Genomic DNA, 23875 nt, shown 5'->3' with positions numbered 1-23875 from the left:
AACTGGCTTGTTATGTACAAGGTACCCATTGCCAAACGCTCCGGAGACTTGCAGTGGCGATTGGCACATCACATTTTACCCTCAAACGTTTTGATACACCGAATGTGTCCACATGTCCTTGAAAAGTGCCCTTTTTGTGATGCCCAGGAAACTCTTTTTCATGCCTTTGTTGGATGCCCAAGATCGACACTACTTTTTACTGTTTTATCGCATGTCATTCAAGGGTTGGGGTTGGTTTTTACACACTGTGTTTTTATATTTGGTTTTAGTATTAAACCCAGATGTAGGCACGAATGTTTTTTAGCCAACTTTTTAATTTCTGAGGCAAAACTTGCTATATATGTGTCCAGGAAAAGGAAAATCCAGAACAGTGTTGTTCCAGTGGATGACGCTGTAGTCTTTCTTAGGTCATTGGTGTCGTCTCGGCTGAACCTGGAATTGTCTTTTGATAACTGTGGGGACTTCCAGAAACGATGGTGTGTTCGGCGTTCCTTGTGCAGTTTAACTGACGGAGTCCTTACATTAAACTTGTAATATAGCATTGCTCTCTTATTTGGTGTAATGTGAAATGCTTTGAAATGGTACCTTTTATGACTGTATATATCAACTTTATTTGCTGTCTGTATTGATTTGTAACCATGGTTTTCTTTTTCTCACTGTCTGTATTTGTAGAAATGCTCTCATGACCTGTAAATATTTTTGTTTTACTTGTCTGCATTGGTGGAAAAGGTTTTTCCTTCAAAAAAGGAATGAAAATCTCTCTGTCTCTCTCTCTCTATCTCTCTCTGTCTCTCTCTCTCCCTCTCTCTCTCTCTCTCTCTACCTCTCTCTCTCCCTCTCTCTCTCTCTCTTTCTCCCTCTCTCTCCCTCTCTCAATGTTTAGCTTAATTTAATTAAACGTTTAATTTGCTCTTGATGTGGTCATAGCTCTTGCATGAGCATTTCCTTTAAAAATTGTTTGTGGTTTTGTTTGTGTCTTCACCTTTGGTTTGTAAAAATTTTTATACTTGCTGGTTTCCTTTAAATATCCTTTGCTCCTTTTGGTGAATTCATGATCCTTACAAAATGTTTCTTTAAACTGGTTGCTTTGCTTACAACCGCTTTGTGAAATGGCTTATTTTTATAATAAAAGGGCACAAAAGTCTCTCTCTCTCTCTCTCTCTCTCACTCTCTCTCTGTCGCCACCTATCGGCTGTCGGTGCGTTGGGTGTCGCGTCATGGCGGCTGTGAGCAACTGCTCTGTGTTTTGGTGAGTTCGTCGTGAGTTTTCCCCCCTCTCCTGCCCTCCCCTGCCCCCCCCTCCCTCTCCTTTTCCATCCTGTGTGCTTTGGCATTTGTTTTCATCTGTTCTACACCTTTGCCTTCGAGAGAGAGAGGATTGAGAGCGGGCCCATTTTGGGTGCGGCCTACTGGCGTTGACGGCGCGTTGTAAGCCATTTCTGTGCTTATAATGCACGTTTATTATTTACTTTAGTTCGTTTATTTAGGTTTGATACCCTCTTGTCCGGCTCGGACAAGCGGGGGGAGGGGGTGGGGGGGGGGGTATTTTCGCCGGAATGGCGAATGCACGCTCTCGTCGCGATGACTTTGAAGGCTTAACCAGGAAGCACGCGTTTGTGTGCATGCCTCCGGATGGAGTCCCTGTCGAGGACATCATCCTCGCTGTGGGGAGCATTGTTGGGGATGAAAATATACGTGCAGCTTCGCGTATGAACCAGAAAGTGGTGGTGTTCGTTTCGGACGAGGAACTCGTCCATGACGTGGTAAGTGCGGGAATAACCACGGAAAGCGGTCACTTTATGATGGCGTCACTGCTATTAACTCCCGCGACGAGAGTGGTTATTTCCAACGTACCACCATTTATCCCAAATGACAAGTTAATGACCGTGCTATCACGGTACGGTAAAATGGTATCGAGGATTTCAACAATCCCTCTTGGGTGTCGGAATGAACGTGTTAAGCACGTAATGAGCTTCCGCAGACAGGTGTATATGGTCCTTCCAGACCGTGGGGACGACACAGGCCTCAACATCACTTTCAAAATTAATTTTGAAGAGGCAAATTTCCAGCTATACGCATCGTCCACCGCCTTAACATGCTTTCAGTGTGGAGCGTATGGACATTTAAAACGTTCTTGTCCCAAAGCCTCGTGTGTCAGGTGTGGCAAGACAGGTCACACTGCCATAGTTTGTAAGGAGGAGGTTGCTCTGCTAATGAATACGCCCAGTGGGAGGGAGGTTAACGCTGCTCCACTAATTGAGATTCCCAGTGGGGGGGAGGTTAACGCATTGCCACCGCTTAAAATTCCTAATGAGGGTGAATCCAGTGTTCCAAGCGTGAACGTATTTATTCCTCCTCAGCAAAATGTTGAAATGGACACTGATAGTAAATTGGGGACGAGTAAACGAAGGGCTCCGGATGATAGTGACTCATCTGGAGCAGGTAAAAAGGTTGTGCTCGATTTGCAGGCTGTTGGTGGAAAAACTCTTCAGGATGCACCTGGAATCTCTCTACAAAGCGTGGACCAAATAAATAAAGAGGAAAACCCAGAAAAGAGTATCAGGGTTCAGCCACTAAAACAACGCGCTTCCATTACTCACACAGACGACGTTAATGATGTAAATAATTCAGGCCACGATTCCGTGAATGGTGCATCATTGATCCAAGCGAATGTCGCCGAACAGGCTGACATCCATAATAAATCTGCTAATATAGCAGATAAGGGTGGAAACATAAATCCACAGGAATGTGGGAATAATGATTTCATGCCAATTGAGGAAATCAGTAATCAATGTGCTGATGTTTCCCAAACACAGCACTGCGTGGACCCCCCAGACAAGGGAAGTCTAGGTTGCATAGCAGGAGAAGAAAACGGTATTGACCCAGACCCCATTGGACCACTTTCTGATTTATCAGAATCGGAAGAGGAGGTGGAGGTAACAGCATTATCACAATTAATGGCAGATCAACCCCCAACCCCTCCCCATATTGTTCTCTCATTCCTCAATGAAACGTATAGACAGCGAAATGTCATCATTGGGGATCATTTCCCTGATTTGGCTCCCTTTATTCAGGCTGCAAAACTAGTCATAAAAAAATCTGAGGAACTAAACCTAACAAAACCGCAGTTTCATCGACTAAGGAAAATCATAACAAAGGCAAAGAGTGAGTACTCACAGTGTCAGACAAAATTTACTCATGAGTGATGAAGATGCTTAATCTTGCAACACTCAATATAAATGGTGGTGGGGCCAGTCACGTCCGCCAGATCCAAATGAATAGTTTATTCAAACGGAAGCAAGTTGATGTAATATTACTGCAAGAAACTCATATTATTGAGAAGGTTGAACATGACTGGTGCAGCATGTTCAAAAGTAAATGTTTCTTCAGTAATATGTCATCTGTATCTGCTGGAGTTGGGTTTTTGTTAAAACCAGGTCTTGTACCTGAATCTTGCCTCTTTCAGGAGGTGATTCAGGGACGTTTTGCCTCCCTAGAATTTGTGATCAATAGCCTGAAGCTTATTATTTTTAATGTATATGCACCAAGTGAGAGTACTGACCGTAAAGCCTTCTTTACTGAAGTGATAAACCATTTAAATTTGTTTGACCCAAATCAGTGCATATGCATGGGGGGAGATTTCAATTGTACGCTAGAGCCCAAAATAGACAGAAATTCACCGGAACCACATCCCGAGTCCCATGGTGACCTCTCCCAGTTTCTTTCAGGGGGGGCTTTTTTGGATGTATGGCGATTGATGCACCCAAATGACCGGCAGTTTACATGGTGTCGATGCTCCAATGGCCAAGTATCCTTAGCGAGGCTTGACCGCTGGTACATCACCCCACAATTAAGGAATATTGTAACCTCCTCAACTATTACCCCTTCCATCTTCTCTGACCACCACATGGTCACGATGGGCCTATCTTTCCCTCAATTCAAACGGAGGAGCGCCTATTGGAAATTCAATACAAGTCTTTTGGATGATACCCTGTTTAAGGAAGCCTTTCGCATCCTATGGATAGCTATAGTTGGAAAAAAGCCCCTCTTTGCTTCCACTAACCTTTGGTGGGATAATATGAAAACTCATATACGACTGTTTTGTCAACAGTTTAATTCCCACATCACTCATGAAAGTCAAATCACATTGGCACGGTTGGAAACCGAAATTCTAAAACTGCAAAACAAAATGGCAGAGCAAGAAAATGAGACAAATTATAAATTGCTCCTTGAAAAAAGGACCCAACTCCGGGAACTATTACAGGAGAAGGCTGCAGGACTACTAGTTAGACTGAGAGTAAAAAGCATTAAAGTATCGGATAGTCCTAGCAAAGCCTTCTTTCACTTAGAAGCTGAAACGAAGCCTCCCCGGCTTATTTTATCAGTTAAGGACCCCAGTGGGAATGAAATTACAAATTCTGATGGGGTAAAAATCACTATTAGAAAGTATTATTCTGAACTATTTGCTAAAAAAAAAATATATGAGGATAAAATAAAATGTTTTACCTCCCATCTCCCAACCCTAACTGAGACTCAACGCCTGGAGCTGGATGTGCCTTTAAGCCTTGATGAGTTACAGCGTGCCCTGGTTGGAATGGAATCTGGAAAGGCTCCGGGAATTGATGGCCTGCCAGCTGAGTTTTACATGGAATTTTGGGACATTTTGGGCCCGGAACTATTGATTGTATTCCAAGAAGCCTTGCGAAAAGGTGTAATGCCACGAAGTCTAAGGAGAGCAGTGGTGAGTCTTCTCCCAAAGTCAGGAGATCTCCGGCGGATGGAGAATTGGAGACCGGTTTCAATAATGTGCACTGACTATAAAATGTTTTCGAAAGCAATGGCAAATCGTTTGAAAAAAGTCATTGGTGATCTGGTTTTACCTGATCAGACATTCTGCATCCCCAGTCGTTCGATTTACGACAACATTTTTTTCGTGCGGGATTTAATGTATGCTCACCATGACCAAAATGATTTTGGAATATGTTTTCTAGACTTTGAAAAAGCCTTTGACAGCATTGACCATGTTTTCTTGTGCCATGTTCTTGAAGCATGTGGGTTTGGGGTAATTTTCAGGGCCTTTATAACTCTATTGTACACTGACATCTCCAGTGTAATTAAGGTGAACAATGAACTGGTTCCCCCCATAAAGGTTCAGAGGGGGGTACGGCAGGGTTGCCCAGTCTCAGGTTTGCTTTTTGCGTTAGCAATGGAGCCATTACTTTGCACACTGAGAAAGAATATCTCTGGCCTGACCTGTTTTCCTGGAAGCCCACCAATGACTATATCGGCCTATGCAGATGATGTTTGCGTCATTATAAAAAACCACCAAGACATTGTTGCTCTTGTAAAGTCCTTAAGAACCTTTTTCATGGCTTCATCTCTGAAGGTTAATTGGACGAAAAGCAAAGCTCTTTGGGTGCCATACCTTAATAGCTGCCTACCTGTCTCAACATATCTGCCTGCTCTTCCAGAAAACTTAGAGTGGAAAGCAGATGGTGTTGATTACCTTGGTGTGTCCCTGGGCTCTACACAATTTGAGAAAAGGAATTGGGAAGGTGTGACTGGAGAAATAGACAGGAGGCTGAACCTGTGGAAAAGAACCCTACCGCACCTCTCATTTAAGGGCCGAGTCTTAGTGGCAAACAACTTGGTTGCTACAACGTTGTGGCATCGATTTATTTGCCTGCAACCACCAGAAGTGCTGCTGGACAGGATACAGGCCAAACTTGTGGACTTTTTTTGGGGAGGCCATCATTGGCTGCGGCCAAGCGTAATATGCCATACTTCATCTGAAGGTGGTCAGAGCCTTGTTCACGTGAGATCCCGTCTCATGGCTTTTCGCCTGTGCTCCATTCAACGCCTCCTATTTGGTGAAAACCTGCCAAACCATGCCTTGGCTTGCCATATTTTACAGCAGGCGGGTAGACTCGGCTATGGTCTCGAAGTATTCCTGACTCACCTTAAGTACGTGAATACATCAACGCTCCCCATATTTTACCAGAGCCTTCTCAGTGCCTGGGAAAGACTTTCCGTGAGCCGTAAAGCGGACACTTACTCCCCAGGGATGTTCGAGGTTGAACCCCTGTTCTTCAATCCTCTCTTCCCTGATGTTCTCAAGAGTCGTCATTTGTGCCAACGCTTTATTGAGGTAGGCATAAACAAAGTATGGCACCTTTGGCCAAACTCCGGTGTCGGGTGGAGGAATGTGGAGGAAATTTCAACCATGACGGCGATTCGGTCCAAGAGGACAATTGGAACGATTTTGAGGAAAGTTGTTCAAAAACGTCATCAGCTACAGAAACTTTGGACTTGGAATACTTTTGGACACCCCAACGAGTCCCCTTTTCCGAAACTGATTTTTGACTGCTTTCCCAAGGAACTTCCACCTGTTAGCACAGGGACAAGTGAATTGCACGCTGAGAGCAGCAAGAGCCTGTATGCAAGGTGGTTGCAAGAGCCTGCAAAGTGGTTATCTCAAGTTCTTGGTATTCCTCCGCTAAATGGAGTAGCACGATGGAAGAGGCTACTCCCTGCCGGGCCCCCCAATGAACCTGTATGGGAATCAATGTATTGTAAGCTGATTAACAAAAGAACAGGTGATCTTCAGTGGCGCCTTGTCCACTGGATCATCCCATGCAATACATATGTATGGAATTTTGCCCCAATATCTGCATGTTGCCCCTTTTGTTCTGTAAATGAGGATGTTTTTCATTTTTTTATTGGTTGTGAAAGACTTTTTCCTTTATTTGAATGGTTAGACTTTGTGTCGTTCAAAATGAATTTCAGATTTACTTTTCGATCCTTTATTTTTGGGCTCAAAAAGAGACGGCAACACAACAAAGAATATGAACTGTTGTGCTTTTTTGTAGCTACAGCAAAGCTTGCTACTTACCTGTCCAGAAAGGAGCAGCGGAATGGTAAGCCCATTCATCAATGCAATGTCATGGCGTTTTTCAATGCACTGTGTGCTGCAAGGCTAAAACATGAGTTTGAGTTTTCCAAGATCATGGGTGAAATTGATGGATTTGTAGAAAAATGGTGTTTGAAAAGTGTCTGTGAAGTCCGCCAAAACGAGTTGGTATTATTTTTCTCTTGATTGTTCATAATTTCTACACTTCGTAGTATTGCTGCAGAAGATTGCATTTGTTTTTGGTAAAATTTGAACTGATCAACGCATGTATCTGTATTGTTTCCTCGCTTCATCGTTTTCTCTTGTTTTTGGCTTTGTTGATTTTATACACTGTACATCCATGCACTTTATATTTTTTGGAATAAAAGGACGTCAAAAGTAAAAAAAAAGTCTCTCTCAGTCTCTCTCTCTCTCTCTCTCTCTCTCTCTCTCTCCCTCGCCCTCGCCCTCGCCCTCTCGCTGTTGGGCGTGGCAAGATGGCAGCCGTGCATGTGTGGTGAGGTGTGAGCTGCTCCAACCTTTGATCTTTCTACCCCCCCCCCCCCCTTGCTCGTTGTCTTTCTTAATTTCTGTTCTTCCACTTTTCTTCTTATCCTCACGTTGTCTACTCTCTGTCTGCCCCCACCACCCCAGTTCAACAACCTGCTGCTGCAACTCCTCATCCTACCCGTTCTGCCCTCCCTCTGCCCGCTCCCCCCCCCACACCCCTCCCTTCCCCCCTCCCCCCCACACCCCTCCCCTCCCCCCTCCCCCCCACACCCCTCCCTTCCCCTCCTCCCCCCCCCACACCCCTCCCTTCCACCCCTCCCTTCCCCCCTTCCCCCCACACCCCTGCCTTCCCCCCCTCCCCCCCACACCCCTCCTTTCCCCCCCACACCCCTCCCTTCCCCCCTATTACATCCCTCGCATGTGTTGCTGTCTCGATTCTTTCTCTTCTAGCTTTTTCTACTTTTTCCTCTGAGATACAGAGAGAGAGAGAGAGCCCACACCTTTCGGTGATATCGACGGGTGAGTCGTATTCCTATCGACACTCTAAGGAGTGCGACGAGTTTTCGCCCCTTTCCTCATTAAGAGGTGTGTTTTTGCCGCGTTCGTTTTCTCGTGCTGGTACATGCCGAGTGGCGTTTTCTTTGCGGTTTTTTCCCCCTTGCTTTACAGAAAACTGTACCCGACCACTCCCCTTTTTCCCCCGACCCCTTCCTTTTCCCCCGACCCCAACTCGGCTTAGCCTTAGCCCGGGTAATTTGAATTAGCAAAATGTCGACACGTTCCCCGTATGCGGCTTTCGAAGCTCTCACACAGAAGCATGGCGTGGTGTGCGTTCCTCCCGATGAGGTTAGTGTGGAACACATTGTTATTGCTATTGGGAATATCATTGGGATGGAAAAGATCCGTGCAGCGTCACGGATGAATAAACGTATCGTTGTTTTTTTAGCCGAGGAAAGCCTCGTGCATGAGGTTGTCGCGGCTGGTCTGTCCACAGACAATGGACATTTCGTCTTAGTTTCCCCACTCGATACCCCAGCTGTCAAAATACTCCTATCCAACGTCCCCCTGTTTGTAAAAAATGAGTCGCTGTTAGCGGAACTATCGCGCTATGGTACAGTCATGTCCCAGATCAAGATGGCGCCGCTGGGCTGTCGGAGTGAACAGGCGAAGCACGTCATGTCTTTCCGACGCCAGGCATACATTGTACTTCCCACATCCAACGTGGATAAAGTATTAAACGTGGTAATTAAATTCCGTATAAAAGATCACGACTACCAAGTATATGCGTCAACCGAGACATTAAAATGCTTCACTTGTGGAAAGTTCGGACATTTAAAACGTTTCTGTCCCCGAACTGCACCCTCTGTGATCGAGCAGACAGGCTCTCTGGACAATACTGTGCCCCCTCTACCTCTCAACACTGACAGACAAACTATCCCAACTACTGTCCCAGACCCCCCACTACCTCCCAACACTGATGGACAAACTACCCCAACTACTGTCTCAGACCCCCCACTACCTCCCAACACTGACGGTCAAACTCCCCCAACTACTGTCTCAGATGACATCGCACCAAATTTAACGACCGCTGATAAAACGAAGATGAACATCTGGGATGGGTTTACACTTGTTTCCTCATTAAGGAAGAGAAAAACACCCCAGGATTCAGTTACACCTCGTAACGAAAAGGTGGTAGTTTTTCAGTCAACATTGCGGGAATGCCTCTGTCCGACCAAACTACTACCAGCAACCGATACGAACTGCTCATGCATGAGAATGTAGATCCCCAGCCCTTACCTGAGATTTTCCCCCACAATGCAACGGAGGGGAATTACATCCCTCCTCAAGGGAAAATTAAAGCTGTTCCGTGTCTTTCTGTGAATGATGCCGAAGTGCATCAAGACCCGATCGTAAAAATAGGAGGAAACGTGATGGCAGAAAACCTGATCGTACTTCCAGCAGCCCCAATTTCTGAGCACAATGAAAATATTCTAACCCCAGCAGTACCTGTGCTGGCGGTCTTACATAACATGCCTGAGCACATTGGTAAAACTGATGGAGAACCTCAAACTGTCAAACCGGTGACGGTTTCCCCCGCACCTCTCCCACTACCCGAAGCTCCTTCAATTCCACTACCCCCTCCTGCTCCTATTAATATGGAGCAGGATGACACCTGCACAGCACAAGTTACCTCACAGCCCCAAGAACCAGGAATTGAAAGTTTCCCATACAGTGGTTCCGACATGTCAGATGAGGAATCTTACGAAATTGAGGAGTTCCCTACAACAAGCGAATCCAACGTCTTACCAGCCCAAATATTGAAATTCCTCAACCACACTTTTAGAAAGAGACACGTAGACATTAAAGATCACTTTTCTGACCTGCACGGGTTTATCGACACGGCAAGGAACATCATCCGCCGGCCTAGCGACCACCATTTCACAGAAGCCCAATGTAGCAGGCTGAAAAAGTACATTGTGAGAGCAAAAGATGAACAAAAAAAAAGAGATTTGGAAGCTTAAATATAAATGGTGGCGCGAGTCAGCTGCGCAAACTCCAAGTGGTGAACCTTGCACTACAGAAAACATTAGACGTACTTTTCTTACAGGAAACCCACACTACGCCAGCATCCCATGCAGAATGGAACCGGATGATGAAAACAACCAATTTTTTTAGTGATTCCAATTCCCGAACTGCGGGAGTGGCTTTTCTTTTGAATCCCCATTTCCATCCATCAAAACTTTCCTTTAAAAACATAATCCCAGGGCACCTAGCCTCCCTAGAATTTGTTATTAATAACACAAATTTTACTTTGTTGAACGTTTATGCCCCTTCAAATAGCACTGAGCGGCAACGCTTCTACGCTAGATTAGGGCCTTATATGAGGCAAATAGACCTGCACAGGTGTATTGTAATGGCAGGTGACTTTAACTGCACTCTACAACCAAACCTAGATAGGAACGGTGCGGAACCCCATCCCGGACCAGCTAAATTATTAGCAGAGATAATAAGGGATTTTAAGCTTCAGGATCTTTGGCGGCAACAAAATCCCACGACGCATCAATTTACCTGGAGCAAGATCACAAACAACCAAGTATCCCTAGCTAGGCTCGACTGGATCTATATAAATTCACCATTTTTTAATCTCTCCCCTACCACTAGAATTTTGCCTTCTGGTTTTTCAGATCACCATTTAATTACTGTGAATTACCATTCACATCTGTCCTTGAATCGCCATTCTTTCTGGAAGCTTAATGTCACCATCTTAGAAAACCCCTCCTTTAGGGCTGCTTTCAAAGACGTATGGTCTGTTCTATTAAATCAAAAACACCAGTTTACAGATCAGCGTTTGTGGTGGGACAACATAAAGGCCCAATGTAGAGGATTTTGTCAACAATTTTGTTTCCTAAGAACACAAGAGGAACGTAGAACAAAGGCTACTTTAGGAAAGGAAATTCTACAAATTCAAACAAATTAAAAAACTCACTCTTCTCCCCAACAAGAACTGAGACTGAGAGAAAAGAAAGCTTTCCTTAATACAATAATTGAGAACCAAACCCAAGGGGCATTAAAAAGATTACGGTTTCAGCAGCTCAATCTTTTGGACACGCCAACCTGATACTTCTTTGATTTTGAATCGAAGGCTCCTCACCCCCAAATTACTGCTCTAAAACGCCCTGACAATTCTGTCATCACTCACCCTGAAGGAATCAAGAGGGAAGCTAGACTCTTTTTCTCCAACCTTTACAAAACAAAAGAAGTTGACCTAAATGGTGTCTCTCACTTATTTGACGGTGTTTCCACCTTAACCCCAGAGCAAAGGCAGAGCCTGGAGAAACCACTCACACTTGAGGAACTCTCCATCGCATTAAAGAGCCTTGGCAAAGGAAAATCACCTGGCATCGACGGTCTACCGTCAGAATTTTTTGAATCTTTCTGGGACCTAATTGGCCCTGAACTGCTATCAGTCTTCCAGGAAAGCCTCGAGAAGAAGGAACTCCCGCTGAGCTGCAGAAGAGCAGTACTTACCTTGCTTCCAAAGAAAGGCGACCCTTTACTCATCTCCCAGTGGAGGCCAATATCACTACTATGTACTGATTACAAGATCTTTTCCAAAGCTATTGCCTTACGTTTTTCACCCTTCCTAAAGAACATTGTAGACATGGACCAAACTTATTGTGTTCCTGGTCGTAATATCCATGACAGTATTTCTGTTATTCGCGATTTGATTGATGTTTGTGATATTCATCATGAAAGTGTTGGCCTTGTTTTCCTAGATCAGGAGAAGGCTTTTGATTACGTTTCGCATGAATACTTGTCCGAAGCCTTAAATCGATTTGGTTTTGGACCCTTTATTTTATCATGTATACATATGTGTTACTCAAACGTATCTGCCCTGCTAAACATAAATAATGAGCTTGTGCCCCCCTTTTGTATTAAAAGAGGTGTTAGGCAGGGCTGCCCACTGTCAGGTGCTTTGTACACCCTTTCCCTTGAACCCCTCTTAAACACGCTTCGAAAGTCTTTGACTGGTTTCACTGTGAGAGGTTTAAACCACACTATAAAGACTATTGCCTACGCTGATGATACATGTGTGTGTATCAAAAACTCTGATGATATTGCTAAGACTAGGGCATTGCCCGTACTATATCTATATCTAAAATTATATCCCCCCCCTCTATTTACATGAAATGGTTTGGTCCAAAGCGAACGGCTTGCGAGTACGGTGACAATCCCCCCCCTCTATTTACATGCAATGGTTTGGTCCAAAGCGAATGGCTTCCGGAGTTTGGTAAAGAAATCGCCATCGCGTGCACAAACGCGCAGGAAAGCGAATGAATCGCAAATTCGGTTTTATTAGTTTTAAAACATAGTTTAACGCCAACATAGTTTGCAAACGTGAAATAAATGAATACGCTCTCAAATGTGCCATCCGAGGCAGAGTGTGTCCTCCACGTTCGGCACACGCGATCGTTCGCTGCTCTCTGATTGGTTGAATCGTTTTTTGGACATAGCTCGGTAAGTAATTGTCCGATTAATATGAAACCTTGAAAAGGCACATCCTCGGGTCCCCAGCAATATAACTGGCAAGTTTCAAGTATATCGGACCGGTAGTTGTCGAGAAACAGCGGTCACAGACAAACAAACAAACGTACAGACGTACAGAGATTACTGGAATTATAGATAGATGATGCATGCTTTAGCACTTTTTAACAGAGCCTCGTCAGCAAAAATCAATTGGAAAAAGACTGAGGCACTGTGGCTCGAATCCCTTTCCCACCCCCCATTCTCCCCACCCCCCCTTCACCCCCGCTTCTCCCCGCAAATATTGCTTGGAGAAGAGATGGGATCAAGTTTTTGGGAGTTTTTCTCGGTCCTGGAGATTTCATCAGGCATAACTGGGAAGGTTTGCCTGAACGCATTGAACTGCTTTTAATAAAATGGAAAGGCCTACTCCGCCAATTGTCTTACCGTGGCAGAGTATTGGTCATAAACAACCTGGTTACCTCCATTCTGTGGCACAAGGTCTTGGCTCTGCAACCACCTGCTGGGTTAATCGACGGAATACAGAAGAGCGTCACTCATTTCTTCTGGTCTGGAATGCATTGGCTACGACCGGAAAGATTAAATTTTCCGATACCTGAGGGTGGTCAAGGACTTGTCAATGTAAAATGCCGAATCATGGCTTTTCGTCTACGCACGATATGGTCCATTTTGCACGAGCCTGTTGTGCTTTGGAGGCAACTTGCTTGCTGCATTTTGGGTCGTTTTGAGAATTTCGGTCATGCTAAGGAGCGTTTCCTAATGGACTTGACAATGTTTGATCTCTCTTCACTCCCCTCTTTCTACCGAAGTTTATTAAATGCATGGCAAGCTCTCAAAAGCCATCGGGATCATACTACGTACGAGAGATCCATGTTCTTCAACGAGCCACTGTTTTGCAACTCACTTTTTGAAGGTTTTGGAAGCAGCAGGGCCTTCATTCAAAAGTTTGTGGCTGCATCAATAACCAAAGTGTGCCACCTTAGAGACAATGCAAATGACAAGTGGCTAAGTGTTGCTGCTATTGCCTTGGCGACTGGCGTCAGATCATCTCGCCAACTAGACAGATGTCTAAAGGTGGTGCTTCGTGCCTACGGTACCTCCCAACCTTGGTTGGTTCGTCCTGTACCTCCCTCTGAGCCGAGCCTCTCTCCTTTCCCCAACCTTCTTTTGTCGGCCTCTGAAAACTTGGAGCCAATAAATTTTGGCCGTTCCTTTTCCTCTTCCAGTGGTAACCGCAAAACCTTATATTTCCAATGTTTAAAAGCTCTTTTCCCCTCCTTGTCTCCCCCAGCACCTTGCAAGTGGTCTGCAGTCCTGCCACACACTCCTCCTTTCTCCCCAAACTGGGGATGGTATTATAAAAATCCTGTGCCAAAACGTGCTGGTGATCTCCAATGGAGAATCGCACATTGGATAATACCCACAAACTCTCTCATTCACCGCTTTTCACAAGCGACAAGTGATCAGTGTCCCTTTTGTGGACAGAGAGAAACCTTGCCCCATGCGTATATTCAATGCAGTCGTTTAACTCCTCTCTTTGTTTTCTTGAAAGTGCTATTTGCACGTCTTTCCATTGATTTCAATTTTCCAATGTTTATTTTAGGGCCAAGTGGCCCTTTAAACATCCAAGCAACAATTCTTGCAAACTTCTTCATCTCCCAAGCAAAATTGGCAATTTACAAAACCAGAAAATCAAAGATAAAGAATGACTTGTACAGTACAGATACTGTAGCAATGCTCAGAGCTTTTTGCGAGAGCCGGATTAAACTTGATTTTTACTGTTATTCGCTTTCCAGCCAACTTGAGCTTTTTGAAAGAATGTGGTGTGTAAAGGATTTTTGTGAAATATCTGAGGGTCATTTGGTGCTTTCTCTCTAGTCTTTATTAAATATCCTTCTGTGTTTTTTTGGTAGCTTAACGGTTTGTTGGTTTTGACTTCCCCGATGGTAAAATTGCATGTAACTGTTTTGTTTATTTTGTTTTGACTGTAAAAAATCTTCATTTTATACTTTTGTAATAAAAGGACATAAAAGTCAAGTCTCTCTCTCTCTCTCTCTCTCTCTCTCTCTCTCTCTCTCTCTCTCTCTCTCTCTCTCTGTCTCTCTCTCTCTCTCTCTCTCTCTCTCTCTCTCGCGCCCCCTGCTGGCCGTTTGTGGTGGGTGTGGCGTCATGGCGGCTGTGAGCAACTGCTCTGTGGTGTAGTGAGTTCTTTGTGAGTTTTTCTCCTCTCCTGCCCTCCCCTGCCCCCCCCTCCCTCTCCTTTTCCATCCGTTGTGCTTCGGCATCGTGTTTCCATCCGTTCTGTACCCTTGTCTTCAAGAGAGAGAGGATTGAGAGCGAGCCCATTTTGGGTGTGGCCTACTGGCTTTGACGACGCTTTGTAAGCCTTTTCTTGCGCTTATAATGCACGTTTATTATTTACTTTAATTGGTTATTTAGGTTTGACACCTTCTTGTCCGGTTCGGACAAGGGGGGGGGGGGGGGGATTTCGCCGGTATGGCGAATACACGCTCTCGTTGCGAGGCGTTCGAGAAATTGACACGTAAGCATGCATTCGCATGTGTTCCGCCCGAAGGAGCTCCTACTGAGGACATTATCCTTGCCGTGGGATCCATTATAGGAGACGGTAATGTTCGTGCGGCGTCACGAATGAACCAAAAATTTGTTGTCTTCGTGTCAGAAGAAAAACTCGTCCATGACGTCGTTAGTACCGGTCTAACCATAAAAGGGGGCCATTACATTACGGTATCCCCTATGGATACGCCGGCGACCAAGATAACAATATCCAACGTCCCACCATTTGTGCCAGGCGAGAAACTCCTATCTGTTCTGTCTCGTTATGGAAAAATTGTTTCCCGAATCTCAATGATCCCGCTCGGGTGTCGCAGTGATCGTGTTAAACACGTGATGAGCTTTAGGAGGCAGGTGTACATGATCCTCCCGGATCGCGGAGCCGATACAGGTTTAAATATATCCTTTAAAGTATCGTTGGATGATCGAGAATACCACATGTATGCTTCCTCAGCCTCCTTAACTTGCTTTAATTGTGGAGAATTCGGACACGTTAAAAGATTCTGTCCTAGGGCCGCTTGTCCGAAGTGTGGTGAACCGGGACATAACGAAAGGGCTTGCAAAAAGGCCAATCCCTCCACCGCGCCTTGTGACACCCCGACCATGCTCGCTGACACCCGGACCGTATCTCCTGTTACCCCTACCGTACCTTCCGTCACCCGGACCGTATCTCCTGTCACCCCTACCGTACCTTCCGTCACCCGGACCGTACCCTCTGACACCCCGACCGCACCTTCGGACGCCCGGACCGTACCTTCTGACACCCTGACCGTACCTTCTGACACCCCGACCGTACCTTCCGTCACCCGGACCGTACCCTCTGACACCCCGACCGCACCTTCGGACGCCCGGACCGTACCTTCTGACACCCTGACCGTACCTTCTGACACCCCGACCGTACCTTCTGACACCCCGACCGTACCTTCTGACACCCCGACCGTACCTTCTGACACCCCGACCGTACCTTCTGACACCCCGACTGAGTCGTCTGTCACACCGGTGCTTTTCGATTCCAATGTGATGACACCCACCGATGCGACTGACACAACTAGCATTGCCCCCTTTCCCGAACCCATGAACGAAGAATCCACAGTGTTTTCTAAAAAGCGAAGAGCACCAGCGCCAAGCAGTTTCGCTGGTGCTGCAAAGAAGGCGGTCATGGGCGGCACCATTTCCGGCGCACACGTGTCCGAGTGCCCCTCTGACATTCCCTCACTAACTGAGAACATGGATACCGTTGCCAATGACACCAGTGAGTCTCATTATGTAAATGAGCCAAAAAATAAAATTTGTACCTCTCACCTGGAAGTTTCCGAGTGCGAAACCTCCAGTGAAAGTATTACCATTTCCGAGCTGGGAAATGGTTTTCCGCCTGCCCCCCCTTTAAATACCGAGCAGACTAAGGATTCAATAAACGCTCCCACTGTACAAACGGGGCCAGCAAATCTGAGTTTGCCGGGATCTCAAACCCAAGCTCCGACCCCAGAAACAAATATCCACCAAAGTGTTAACGAGTGCCCTCGGGAACACCTTGAGAAACTTGTGAAGGTGCCCCCAGACAAGACCGCGGGGGCAGCGGGTAATACCCCAGATCCCGACGACATGTTATCTGACGTGTCTGAGTCCGAAGATGACATTGAGGCAACCGCGCTGTCACAAACAATGACAGGTCACTCGCAGGTATCCCCTCAACTCGTTCTTACCTTCCTTAACGAAACGTATCGTCACCGCAACATTGTCATTAAAGACAATTTCCCTGACTTGGCTGCATTCATGTGCACCGCAAAGTCAATAATCAAAGCGCGTGAGGATTTTGACCTGACGAAATCTCAACTCCACAGGTTAAGAAAGTTTGTTACCCGAGCAGGTGCAGAGTGTTCCCAAGCACAGGGCGATTTCATTACCACGGAATGAAAAACATTTCCTTTGCGACCTTAAACATGAATGGTGGGGGTGCAAGCCACCTCCGTCAGGCCCAAGTCAAAAACTTGTTTGACCGTAAAAAGGCAAATGTTCTTTTACTACAAGAGACCCACATCACACCTAACGTGGAACATGACTGGTGCCAAACTTTCAAAGGGCAATGCTATTTTAGCAATCTGTCAGCCTCATCTGCTGGGGTTGGGTTTTTTCTAAAGCCAGGCCTAGCTTTCGAGTCTTGTCATTTTCAGGAAGTCATAAAAGGCCGGCTTATTTCCCTCCAGCTTGCACATCAAAACTTCCGCTGTACCATTTTCAATGTGTACGCACCTAGTGAGAGCAGGGACCGAAAGGCCTTCTTCACTTCCATGGTAAACCACCTGAAATCAGTTGATCTCGATCAATGTGTGTGCATTGGTGGTGACTTTAATTGCACCTTTGACCCTCCGAAAGACAGAAACTCGGCAGAACCCCACCCCGAGTCCCATGCGGACCTATCCCGTTTCTTTAAGACGGCCGGTCTACTGGATGTTTGGCGATTGCACCACCCCAACACAGTCCAGTTTACCTGGTGTCGATGTGCCAATGGCCGGGCGTCTTCGGCAAGACTCGACCGCTGGTACATAAATGTACCCTTTAAGAACGTCGCGGCCTCGTCAGGTTGTTTTCCGTCATTGTTTTCAGACCACCATATGGTAACCTTAGATCTTTCTTTTCCTCGACCCACATGCAGAAATAGTTACTGGAAGTTTAACGTTAAACTTTTAGAGGACAGTTTATTTACAGACTCCTTTCGTGATTTCTGGGCTGAAATGAGTACTAAAAAATCTTCTTTCTCCTCAATTAGCCTCTGGTGGGATAACCTAAAGGCCCAAATTCGAGTATTTTGTCAACAATTTAATTCGCACTGTACCAATGTAAAACATATCACGATGGCTTGCTTGGAAGCAGACATCTTAAGGTTAGAGAGCAAGTTGGCCAATGAGAGCAACCCAGTGAACTATCGGTTGCTACTCGAGAAGAAGGCCCAATTAAGGGATTTGATCCATGAAAAAGCAGCGGGCACACTAGTTCGGCTAAGAATACAAAATATAAAGGTTTCAGATACCCCAACTAAGGCTTTCTTTCACCTAGAAACTATAGAGAAACCAGCACGACTCATATCTTCGGTTTTGGACCCAGGGGGGAACATCCTAACAAATCCGAGTGATATAAGATTAAATATAATTGATTTCTTTTCTGAACTTTTCAAGGCCAAAACAGTTTCTCACGAAATGATGAATGTTTTGACCTCTCACCTTCCTTCCGTGGCTGAGGCCCAACGTCTGGAACTGGATGCTCCAATTACCCTTCCAGAGCTATCCGGTGCACTCGCTGAGATGGAGTCGGGAAAAGCCCCTGGCATCGATGGCCTACCGGCCGAATTTCTTTCGGCATTCTGGGACATTTTGGGCCCAGAGCTGCTCAATGTTCTGGATGCATCTCTTTTATCCGGAGAATTACCGCTCAGTTTTAGAAGAGCAGTACTCTGCCTGCTACCCAAGACTGGCGATCTCCGACACCTGTCAAACTGGCGTCCGATCTCGTTGTTGTGCACGGATTACAAACTGTTTTCCAAGGTCCTTGCGAACCGGTTGAAGACAGTTATCGGGGACCTGGTGTCACCTGATCAAAGTTGCGGCATCCCTGGCAGATCCATCTATGACAACATATTCCTAGTCAGAGATTTGTTAACTGGTAAATGTGTTAAAGAGGATTTTGGATTGGTGTTTCTTGACCTGGCAAAAGCCTTTGATAGCATTGATCATGAGTTTTTGTGTCATGTGTTACAAGCTTGCGGGCTTGGCACAAATTTTAGAGCCTACATAGCTTTGTTATATGCAAACATCTCCAGCCTGATCAAAGTTAACAACGAATTTTGCCCACCCATAAAGGTTCAGAGAGGGGTAAGGCAAGGTTGTCCACTTTCAGGTCTATTATTTGCCCTCGCCTTGGAGCCCCTCTTAATCGCCCTCAGAAAGGATATCCCTGGACTTGCCCTTTCTCCAGGACACCCACCTTTGACCCTGTCAGCTTATGCCGACGACCTGTGTGTCATTATAAAAAGAAAATGCGACAGTGACGCCATGGCAAAGTGTTTGTCGGACTTCAACCTTGCCTCATCATTAAGGTGTAATTGGGGGAAAAGCAAGGCTCTGTGGATCCCCTTTCCAAAAAACGACTTATCTATGCCACCGTTATTACCACCACCTCCCCTTCCTGCAGAACTAGTGTGGGCAAACGATGGCATCAAGTATTTGGGCGTCTTCCTCGGACCTCCTCAGTATGCCCAGAACAATTGGGACAGGATCATTGACCAGGTAGACGGGCGTTTGAGCCGATGGAAAAGAGCTCTACCCCACCTGTCCTATAAGGGTCGCGTGCTAGTTGTCAACAACCTCGTCACTACCCTTTTGTGGCACCGGTTCATCTGCCTGCAACCACCGGAGGTTTTGCTCCAAGCTATCCAGAGGAAACTGGTGGATTTTTTTTGGGGAGGCTACCACTGGCTTCGACCCAGCGCCATATGTTGTCCCTTGGCCGAGGGTGGTCATGGCCTAGTCGATGTGAAATGCCGCCTGTTGGCCTTCCGGCTCCGCTCCATCCAACGCTTGCTGTATGCAGAACACCTACCAGGAAAGCCCTTAGCCTGCTCCATTCTTCAACGAGCTGGGAGGCTCGGATACGGACAGGAACTTTTCCTGACCAACCTTCAACACACCGATACATCTCTGCTCCCAGTTTTTTATCAGAGCCTCTTGAATGCCTGGCAGGGCGTTTCGATAAGTCGCCAAACAGACTCGTATGGCACTAACATGTATGCACATGAGCCTTTATTTTTCAACTCACTTTTCCCCGATATCCCGAGGAGTCGCGACTTCTGCCAGCATTTTATAGCGGCCAACATCCTGAAAGTGTGTCATCTCCGACACGACTCTGGACAGGGATGGAAGCCTGCGAACGAGCTGGCGGACCTAACAGGTGTTCGGTCCAGGAGGCAAATCGAGAATATACTAAGAGCGGTGATCCGAAAGGGCCACCAGCTAGGCCTACATTGGACGCAGGACATAGAGGTCGAGCCCACAGTCCCAAAATTAGGGGTCACTTTTACCCCAAACGAGCTGCCCCCCATGAGCGCAGGGTCACCCCCCTTCCATGGCATGAGCAGCAAGAGTATCTATAGGTCTTGTGTGAAACTTCTTCTTGGGGACCCACCTCTAGCTGGGGTTACCCGGTGGAAAGGACTCTTGCCTCCCGGTCCCCCCTCTGAGCCTTTATGGGATACAATGTATGCTGGACTTATTTCTAAAAGAACAGGTGACCTTCAGTGGCGTTTGGCCCACTGGATTGTTCCTTCCAATGCTGTCATCCGTTTTTTTTCCCCCATTTCCGGCTGTTGCCCCTTCTGTCCGGCGAGGGAAGATTTGCTTCATGCTTTCATTAATTGTGAAAGACTTTCTCCTTTGTTTCGTTGGTTAAATTTTATTTCCCATAGATTGCAGGTTACCTTTTCTTTGAAAGCTTACATCTTTGGCTTTCCTCCCAAAAAGGGAACCACATCCATTGTATTCGGGTTCCTAACCGCTACTGCTAAACTGGCCGTATACCTGTCGCGGAAGGCGAAGCTGGGCGGCAGACCCATGCAGGAATGCAGTATCATGGTGTTCTTTAGTTCATTGGTGTCAGCAAGGCTCAAGCTTGAATTTGGCTGTGTCCAAACGGCAAACGACCTTGCTAATTTTGTTGCGACTTGGTGTGTTGGAGGGATTTGTGAGGTCCAGGAAAACAAATTGTTAATCTCCGTATAATACAGTGCGGGTGTTTCTTATCGTGTGCTGTTTTTTTCTGGCATTTGCACCTTTCTGTTGCTGGGTTTGCAGTGCACCGTTTGTTTTTTTTCCTTTCGGGATTGCTATGATTTTACTGATTGCCCTGATCGATTGCTTTTGGTGGTATTCTTGTTTTATACTTTTATAATAAAAAGAGCTTAAAAGTCAAAGTCTCTCTCTCTCTCTCTCTCTCTCTCTCTCTCTCTCGCGCCCCCTGCTGGCCGTTTGTGGTGGGTGTGGCGTCATGGCGGCTGTGAGCAACTGCTCTGTGGTGTAGTGAGTTCTTTGTGAGTTTTTCTCCTCTCCTGCCCTCCCCTGCCCCCCCTCCCTCTCCTTTTCCATCCGTTGTGCTTCGGCATCGTGTTTCCATCCGTTCTGTACCCTTGTCTTCAAGAGAGAGAGGATTGAGAGCGAGCCCATTTTGGGTGCGGCCTACTGGCTTTGACGACGCTTTGTAAGCCTTTTCTTGCGCTTATAATGCACGTTTATTATTTACTTTAGTTTGATTATTTAGGTTTGACACCTTCTTGTCCGGTTCGGACAAGGGGGGGGGGGGGGGGGGGGATTTCGCCGGTATGGCGAATACACGCTCTCGTTGCGAGGCGTTCGAGAAATTGACACGTAAGCATGCATTCGCATGCGTTCCGCCCGAAGGAGCTCCTACTGAGGACATTATCCTTGCCGTGGGATCCATCATAGGAGACGGTAATGTTCGTGCGGCATCACGAATGAACCAAAAATTTGTTGTCTTCGTGTCAGAAGAAAAACTCGTCCATGACGTCGTTAGTACCGGTCTAACCATAAAAGGGGGCCATTACATTACGGTATCCCCTATGGATACGCCGGCGACCAAGATAACAATATCCAACGTCCCACCATTTGTGCCAGGCGAGAAACTCCTATCTGTTCTGTCTCGTTATGGAAAAATTGTTTCCCGAATCTCAATGATCCCGCTCGGGTGTCGCAGTGATCGTGTTAAACACGTGATGAGCTTTAGGAGGCAGGTGTACATGATCCTCCCGGATCGCGGAGCCGATACAGGTTTAAATATATCCTTTAAAGTATCGTTGGATGATCGAGAATACCACATGTATGCTTCCTCAGCCTCCTTAACTTGCTTTAATTGTGGAGAATTCGGACACGTTAAAAGATTCTGTCCTAGGGCCGCTTGTCCGAAGTGTGGTGAACCGGGACATAACGAAAGGGCTTGCAAAAAGGCCAATCCCTCCACCGCGCCTTGTGACACCCCGACCATGCTCGCTGACACCCGGACCGTATCTCCTGTTACCCCTACCGTACCTTCCGTCACCCGGACCGTATCTCCTGTCACCCCTACCGTACCTTCCGTCACCCGGACCGTACCCTCTGACACCCCGACCGCACCTTCGGACGCCCGGACCGTACCTTCTGACACCCTGACCGTACCTTCTGACACCCCGACCGTACCTTCCGTCACCCGGACCGTACCCTCTGACACCCCGACCGCACCTTCGGACGCCCGGACCGTACCTTCTGACACCCTGACCGTACCTTCTGACACCCCGACCGTACCTTCTGACACCCCGACCGTACCTTCTGACACCCCGACCGTACCTTCTGACACCCCGACCGTACCTTCTGACACCCCGACTGAGTCGTCTGTCACACCGGTGCTTTTCGATTCCAATGTGACGACACCCACCGATGCGACTGACACAACTAGCATTGCCCCCTTTCCCGAACCCATGAACGAAGAATCCACAGTGTTTTCTAAAAAGCGAAGAGCACCAGCGCCAAGCAGTTTCGCTGGTGCTGCAAAGAAGGCGGTCATGGGCGGCACCATTTCCGGCGCACACGTGTCCGAGTGCCCCTCTGACATTCCCTCACTAACTGAGAACATGGATACCGTTGCCAATGACACCAGTGAGTCTCATTATGTAAATGAGCCAAAAAATAAAATTTGTACCTCTCACCTGGAAGTTTCCGAGTGCGAAACCTCCAGTGAAAGTATTACCACTTCCGAGCTGGGAAATGGTTTTCCGCCTGCCCCCCCTTTAAATACCGAGCAGACTAAGGATTCAATAAACGCTCCCACTGTACAAACGGGGCCAGCAAATCTGAGTTTGCCGGGATCTCAAACCCAAGCTCCGACCCCAGAAACAAATATCCACCAAAGTGTTAACGAGTGCCCTCGGGAACACCTTGAGAAACTTGTGAAGGTGCCCCCAGACAAGACCGCGGGGGCAGCGGGTAATACCCCAGATCCCGACGACATGTTATCTGACGTGTCTGAGTCCGAAGATGACATTGAGGCAACCGCGCTGTCACAAACAATGACAGGTCACTCGCAGGTATCCCCTCAACTCGTTCTTACCTTCCTTAACGAAACGTATCGTCACCGCAACATTGTCATTAAAGACAATTTCCCTGACTTGGCTGCATTCATGTGCACCGCAAAGTCAATAATCAAAGCGCGTGAGGATTTTGACCTGACGAAATCTCAACTCCACAGGTTAAGAAAGTTTGTTACCCGAGCAGGTGCAGAGTGTTCCCAAGCACAGGGCAATTTCATTACCACGGAATGAAAAACATTTCCTTTGCGACCTTAAACATGAATGGTGGGGGTGCAAGCCACCTCCGTCAGGCCCAAGTCAAAAACTTGTTTGACCGTAAAAAGGCAAATGTTCTTTTACTACAAGAGACCCACATCACACCTAACGTGGAACATGACTGGTGCCAAACTTTCAAAGGGCAATGCTATTTTAGCAATCTGTCAGCCTCATCTGCTGGGGTTGGGTTTTTTCTAAAGCCAGGCCTAGCTTTCGAGTCTTGTCATTTTCAGGAAGTCATAAAAGGCCGGCTTATTTCCCTCCAGCTTGCACATCAAAACTTCCGCTGTACCATTTTCAATGTGTACGCACCTAGTGAGAGCAGGGACCGAAAGGCCTTCTTCACTTCCATGGTAAACCACCTGAAATCAGTTGATCTCGATCAATGTGTGTGCATTGGTGGTGACTTTAATTGCACCTTTGACCCTCCGAAAGACAGAAACTCGGCAGAACCCCACCCCGAGTCCCATGCGGACCTATCC

This window comes from Myxine glutinosa, chromosome 12, assembly GCF_964187855.1.
Source record: "Myxine glutinosa chromosome 12, kmMyxGlut1.1, whole genome shotgun sequence".
NCBI lineage: Eukaryota > Metazoa > Chordata > Myxini > Myxiniformes > Myxinidae > Myxine > Myxine glutinosa.
Note: the sequence above shows the minus strand (reverse complement) of the source record.